The sequence below is a fragment of the Sinocyclocheilus anshuiensis genome, unplaced genomic scaffold (assembly GCF_001515605.1).
Source record: "Sinocyclocheilus anshuiensis isolate Anshui unplaced genomic scaffold, SAMN03320099.WGS_v1.1 scaffold572, whole genome shotgun sequence".
NCBI classification, from domain to species: Eukaryota; Metazoa; Chordata; class Actinopteri; order Cypriniformes; family Cyprinidae; genus Sinocyclocheilus; species Sinocyclocheilus anshuiensis.
The window spans coordinates 1719080-1727001 of NW_015555778.1; the positions used below are offsets into that span (position 1 = coordinate 1719080).

General features: G+C 39.0%; 1 pseudogene; it reads left to right on the forward strand.

Annotated features, from left to right (window-relative positions):
* Positions 1–3522: 3522 nt before the first annotated feature.
* LOC107674513 (keratin, type I cytoskeletal 15-like) lies at positions 3523–6082 on the forward strand (annotated as a pseudogene).
* The last annotated feature ends 1840 nt before the right edge of the window (positions 6083–7922 follow it).

Below are 7922 nucleotides of genomic sequence, written 5' to 3' on the forward strand. Positions count from 1 at the left end.
GTGCAGTGCTGCTTCAAGTCAAATGCCTATTGTGTTTTGTTAAGAGACGCACAACAGTTCTTCTGTGGCTTAATATTTTCATTTACACAATTTTGCAAAATCGGACAATATTGTGTCTAATATATACTTATACAATATATATATACTAATAACAATATTAACTTCTTATTAAATTGTTGTAAATATCACATTTGCAACTGGTCAGTGTTCAAAAAATGCTGGGAAATCAATTCACATAACCCTACAAGAGTGATTACTGATAGACAGTGTAAAAAAACAAAAGAAAAAAAGTCACATTTTAGAGAACAAAAAAAAATCACCCACTGACTTTCAAAGCTGCTACATAGTAACGACTTTCTACTTTGAGGACCTGGACAGAAATGTAGTGGAGTGAAAAGTACGATATTTGTCTTTCAAATGCAGTAAAGTTAAAGTCATAATTTTCCAGAAAAAATAATACTCAAGTAAAATACTGATACTCAAAAAGTGTACTTAAGTAGGCCTACAATACTCAAGTAAATGTACTTCGTTACTGTCCACCTCTGCAATAAACGGCCCTGAGTGCTTGTGGTGTGAACCGCTCCGTCGTTTTGAAGTGCTGTTTACTTTATTTAAATAGTAAAATGGTGCTGCCATTGCCATTGTGTCTCGCGGTCCGGTTGGAACCCAAATGAGTTCCGGTCCCGGACTGCGGTCTGCCATTTGAAAATGCCTGACCTGGGGTATAATTCCCCTGTGGCCATACATTCAACAACAGCATAAACCCACATTACCTAAACAAAGTGAAGCGGGATTCAATCAGAGAAGTCGCCATCATCATAACAGCAGCGCTCATCGTGACATAACCCGCTACCATGAATTGTCACTATTAACCTCAACCTAACCTCAACTGCGTTTCCCAAAAGCATCGTGACCTTAAGTAGATCGTAGACCATTGCCTCCAATGATACGATCAACTTAGCTTACGATGCTTTTGAGAAACGCAGCCCAGGTCTGTTCTCCTAAAAATATCTTTAACGAGCATCATCATGATGTTTTGCCTGAACTCTGAATGCTAGGGTATGGCGACTGGACACAACTAACATTTGCCAACAACTAATATTGTGATGTCTGCAGCAGTGCTGGAGGCACAAATGGCTCCCGGCAAATTTTGAAACTAGCTTGACAAAATACAGGCATTATTTAAATTGGCCTAGTCCAGTCCAGTCAAGCTACTCTTTTGAAAAAAAGGTTAGCCACACTAAGCTAAAAATAATCACCAAAAAAAATCTAACAATAATCTAAAAGTGAGACTAAATTGAGTGCACAATGTTTACGAACTGTGAATGCTGTCACACCGCATTAATATAAATAGCAGTTGCGACTGAGAGGATCCGTTTACAGGATCAAAACTGAGATCTTCATAGATTTTCAATGAGTTTTGATTATTATTTGTGACCCTGGACCACAAAACCAGTCTTAAGTCGCTGGGGTATATTTGTAGCAATAGCCAACCTTATGACTGATTTTGTGGTCCAGGGTCACATATATTTGTAATATAGGCCTATAGGCCAGATATTACAAATATGAAGCAAAATAAGTGTTAACAAAATTATTTTCCTCCTTAATGAGACTGTGACAGATTCACCAGAAATGTATTTGCTTTTGTCTCTTGCCTTTTTATGGTATCTGATCATAAGAGACATGCCTCACAATTAACAGTCTAGCTCCTAATCTCGTTTTATTCTCACACAAAGTCTTTTAAAAATTATAATTATTGCACATAAAATTACACATGTGGTTTTTTTAAGACAAGGTATCTCTTAAAGACACTCCATTGCTTTTTGTGCCTTTCTCTAAGACAGCTAAATGATTGATTTAATCATTAAGTAGCCAATTACTGGATTTGTCAGGCTGGCCACACATTGACACTCATGTTCTAGGTATTTTTCTTTCTGAAAATCCCAGTCTTAACACATCTGACTTGAAGAAATAGTGCTGTAAGCAAATAAATCTATATGAGATGATGAAATAATGCAACAGGGACCCCGTAATTTGAACATGCGAGCAGCTTTCTTGCAGTTTCAGCAGACTGTTTCTTGTCTAACAGTTATTTAAGGTACATTGACGTTCTTTTTAAACCCCCAATGAGTTCTTCTAGCATGTTAAAACTGAAATTTGGACAACTGATGGTTATTATACATTTCAAAGTTTCCCCAAATGTACAAAAATAGTGTTTAATATGTAACTCTGGGACTGCAAAGTTTTATGATTTCTTGTAACTTGCATTGGGCATGCTATCTTTTACAATCAAACACATGGTTTTGTTCTTGAGTGTTTAAAAAAACTGAAAGAAAGAAAGAAAGAAAAGAAAGAAAGAAAGAAGAAAGAAAACTCAAAACAGAGAGAAGTTTGAGTTTGTTTCCTGTATTGGATTAGATTGTATTAGATTTGCAGATAGCTTCAGTTCATTCTTCCATTCTTTAAAATGGGGCTTAATCTTTAAATATTTACATCTATGAATAAAGTGTTTGCCTAATTGGTTTTTTTTTATCAAACAGTCTAGGTTCTTCAAAAATACTACCTGTGAGTTCACTGTAAGGAACAAAGGAAGAGAAATCCTTACCTGTTTTCCAGCCTACTGCCAAGGAAAATGACTCATATTTATTATGTTTTCCAAACGTTCCTGTTTAATGCATTTTTAAATGTTTTGCTAGAAACAATGAATATAAATATATAAAAATCTAACTATATTTTGATGAGTACATTAGCTGATTTAAGTCTTGAAGTTTCCCACAAGCCTCCATATTTCATAAGTTTAAATTCTGAGGAGAAATCTGTGAAGAAAATTTTTTTTTATTGAAGTGATCCCTCAAGAAGCTTGAAAGACTTTTTGAATGGAGCAGGTTTGAATTTTCAAGGTTAAATCACAAACTTAAACCTCATTTTCTGACTTCATTTTTATGTTTTGAGCTCGAGACCCCAATGATGTATGTGGAAAAATAATAGCAGTAATTTCAAAATTAACTTATTTTATCTTCAAATTATTTTAATAAGCCTCTCTGCTTAAGTCTATCTTTGTTGTGAAGGAATTAAGTCTGTTCATTGAACTTTGAGTCATGTGTATAATTGAAACTCCACCCAAACAGTCTTCATAGCATCTAAAGTGTTAAAACGTACTCATAATTGTCTGCTTTGTCCAGTTAGGCACCAACTTTTATTCAGAAATATACATGTACACACACACACACACACACACACACACACACACACACACACACACACACACACACACTCTTACACACACATACTATCCCTTGAAGCTTCATATCATAAAATTATGGCATCTAACATGATTAAGGTCTGGCTATTTGCTTGTACATAGATCATAGTTATGTTTACATATAATGATTTTGTTCCCCACCGAATCTTCCACAAATCAGGTATGAGAATAAGGCAGTGATATGGCAGTGTGTAAAAGCTGACGTCGATAACCTGCGTTGCATACTTGATAAGACATGCCTTGCAAAAGCCGACTTGGAGATGCAGATCTGCGCTCTGCAGGAGGAGCTGGTGTATTTGAAGAAATCTCACCAGGAGGTGTGCAGCAGAATCATTTTTGAATTTTGTATGTTTTCAATGAAGATAAATGAAAGCAATAATTTCCTAAGCCATAATGCTTGAGTGCTCATGTCTGTCAGTTGACAGACACAAAAGTGTGTGTGGAAGTGGATGCTGCTCCTCAGCAAGACCTGAACAAGGCCTTTAGATGACATCCGTTGCCATTATGAGACCATCATAGACAAACACCGCAGAGAACAGGAGTGCTGGTTCAAAGAGAAGGTGAGATTTCTGTCTCTTTAATTCACATTACAGCTTGGAGTGGTATTAACTAATACAGAAAAATAATATAGCTCAGTGACTCATGAGTTAAATGGCTAACAAGATATGTGTGTTTGTGACTCTCTTTTTAAGATGGCAGACCTGTGTAAAGATGCTGCCACCAACACAGAGTGTCTAGAAACCTCTAGGTCACCGATCTCAGATTTGTGGCGTACCTTGCAGTGCCTGGTGATCGAGCTGCAGTCTCAAATCAGCATGGTGAGACACAGGATGTGACAGACAGAAAAAAGGAAATAGTAAAGGATTGTGAGAGGCAGTGGAAAGAGTTTTGGTAATACATTGTCTGAAAGTTAACAAAGGGTTAACCAATGCTAACTGTTAAGTGATAGCTAGATGTATTTTGTCATATATATATATATATATATATATTAGCAGTAATTTCAAAATTAACTTATTTTATCTTCAAATTATTTTAATAAGCCTCTCTGCTTAAGTCTATCTTTGTTGTGAAGGAATTAAGTCTGTTCATTGAACTTTGAGTCATGTGTATAATTGAAACTCCACCCAAACAGTCTTCATAGCATCTAAAGTGTTAAAACGTACTCATAATTGTCTGCTTTGTCCAGTTAGGCACCAACTTTTATTCAGAAATATACATGTACACACACACACACACACACACACACACACACACACACACACACACACACACACACACACACACACACACACACACACACACACACACACACACACACACACACACACACACACACACACACACACACACACACACACACACACACACACACACACACACACACACACACACACACACACACACACACACACACACACACACACACACACACACACACACACACATACACACACATACTATCCCTTGAAGCTTCATATCATAAAATTATGGCATCTAACATGATTAAGGTCTGGCTATTTGCTTGTACATAGATCATAGTTATGTTTACATATAATGATTTTGTTCCCCACCGAATCTTCCACAAATCAGGTATGAGAATAAGGCAGTGATATGGCAGTGTGTAAAAGCTGACGTCGATAACCTGCGTTGCATACTTGATAAGACATGCCTTGCAAAAGCCGACTTGGAGATGCAGATCTGCGCTCTGCAGGAGGAGCTGGTGTATTTGAAGAAATCTCACCAGGAGGTGTGCAGCAGAATCATTTTTGAATTTTGTATGTTTTCAATGAAGATAAATGAAAGCAATAATTTCCTAAGCCATAATGCTTGAGTGCTCATGTCTGTCAGTTGACAGACACAAAAGTGTGTGTGGAAGTGGATGCTGCTCCTCAGCAAGACCTGAACAAGGCCTTTAGATGACATCCGTTGCCATTATGAGACCATCATAGACAAACACCGCAGAGAACAGGAGTGCTGGTTCAAAGAGAAGGTGAGATTTCTGTCTCTTTAATTCACATTACAGCTTGGAGTGGTATTAACTAATACAGAAAAATAATATAGCTCAGTGACTCATGAGTTAAATGGCTAACAAGATATGTGTGTTTGTGACTCTCTTTTTAAGATGGCAGACCTGTGTAAAGATGCTGCCACCAACACAGAGTGTCTAGAAACCTCTAGGTCACCGATCTCAGATTTGTGGCGTACCTTGCAGTGCCTGGTGATCGAGCTGCAGTCTCAAATCAGCATGGTGAGACACAGGATGTGACAGACAGAAAAAAGGAAATAGTAAAGGATTGTGAGAGGCAGTGGAAAGAGTTTTGGTAATACATTGTCTGAAAGTTAACAAAGGGTTAACCAATGCTAACTGTTAAGTGATAGCTAGATGTATTTTGTCATATATATATATATATATATATATATGTGTGTGTGTGTGTGTGTGTGTATAGTATCTATTCTTAACACTCCTAACTATATGGCAAAGGTTTTCAGCCTTGATCTTTAGATCTGAGCAATTTTTGCTAGCTGTTAGCTGAGGTAAACCTAAGCCTGATTTTGTGTTGTTCTATGCAATAACTGTTCACTTTACCCAGACATAAAGGGGCACTAGAGTGCTCGCTGTTGGAAACAGAGGCTAGGTACAGCACTATGCTAGCAGGCTACCAGAAACATATTAACACATATGAGGCAGAGCTTTGTCAGGTGCGCACTGGCATTGAGCAGCAGGGCAGAGACTATGCTGCACTGCTGGACATCAAGACTCGTCTGGAGCAGGAGATCGCCACCTACAGGTGCCTCCTGGAAAAGCAGGACATTCAGTAAGTGCATCTTTTCATTTACAAGTGTCACAGATAGTAGGTTTATATTGTATAATATTTTATGTTATATCATTAATGTTACTTGCATATTTTATTTTTTTTCATTTCTAGGTCCTAAAAAGGCAATGAATGCAATGAAGTGTTTTAAGTACAATTTTTTTTACCATTCACTGTAAGACCGTTATGGGGCTGCTGACTTGGAGATTTATTATGTGCATTCCTTATTAAAGTTCATTCCCGATATTTTGGTGTCTGTTTCTTTGTTTTTCATGTTTCATATTTTTTGTTAACATCACAACGCGAATCCTGTACACAACTTATGTAATTAATAAACAAAGTCTTAAAGAATAATATTTTTTTTTTCTCAGAAAGCAATGCAGAGAAATGCAATGGTAGAGAAATGTGCATACTTCAAATACATTGCCAAAACATAATATTCTGCTGTATTGCACTAGAGGTCGCAGTGAGCACTAGATTGAGGAGCAGCGCTGATGCTCGCAGCTCTCGTCGGGTGCAGTGGCGTGCGCCTGTAATCCAAGCTGCTGGGAGGCTGAGGCTGGCGGATCGCTTGAGTTCAGGGGTTCTGGGCTGCAGTGGACTATGTTGATCGGGTGTCCGCGCTAAATTCGGTATCGATATGGTGCTCCTGGGGGAGCTCGGGACCACCAGGTCGTCTAAGGAGGGGTGAACCGGCCCAGGTCGGAGACGGAGCAAGTCAAAGCCCCCGTGTCGATCAGTAGTGGGGTCGCGCCTGTGAATAGACACTGCAGTGCAACCTGAGCGATAAAGCGAGACGCAGGCTTTTGCGTTTGTACCTGCATGTGGACTAACAGCGAAAGAAAGATTTGCAGATTAATTATATGATTAAGAATTAAATGATAATCAAATCGTTTCACTATACGCCGGTTTCACGCTGCATGCGCAAGCAGAGCGGAGGCGGCGCCGGATTATTAACTCATTACAGAAATAGGAAAGAAAGATCAAACTATAACAATTAGATTTAAAGTCAACCTTAAAAAAAATCATAATATCATATTATACTACAAATATTTGTTACAGTGTAAAACAGAGGCTCATAAAATCATTCTTACTCTATCATCCTAAAGAAAACCTAAAAATAGTGTATAGATAGCATAAAGAAGTATCTTCATATTTATTAAAGTCAAATCCAAATGAAATGGAAATTTTCTTTGCACTACTTCCCGCCACAGTTTCAGAGTTCCCTCCACTCCATAGCATCTTGCAGGGCTGACAGTCTAGCGGTCCCAAAATTGCCCTGTCACAGCCGACTTTGTGGAAAAGCTCCAAGTAATGGTTGTCGTGATCCCAGAAGATTTTCTCATGGTCCAGAGGTTCCTGTAAAACCTGTTCCTGCCACATCTGCCCAGAGGTTCCTGTCACTGCCTCTCCATATCTCAGCAAAGCATGGGGCAATGGAAGAAGGTGGCCTGGTCTGATGAATCATGTTTTCTTTTACATCACGTGGATGGCTGGGTGTGTGTGCGTCGCTTACCTGGGGAACACATGGCACCAGGACGCACTATGGGAAGAAGGCAAGCCGGTGGAGGCAGTGTGATGCTTTGGGCAATGATCTGCTGGGAAACCTTGGGTCACATACCACCTACCTAAGCATTGTTGCAGACCATGTACACCCTTTCATGGAAACGGTAATCCCTGGTGGCTGTGGCCTATCTGTGGGATGTGCTGAACCAACATGTCCAATCGATGGAGGCCTCACCTTGCAACTTACAGGACTTCAAGGATCTGCTGCTAACATCTTGCACACCTTCAGGGGTCTAGTGGAGTCCATGCCTCGATGGGTCAGGGCTGTTTTGGCAGCAAAA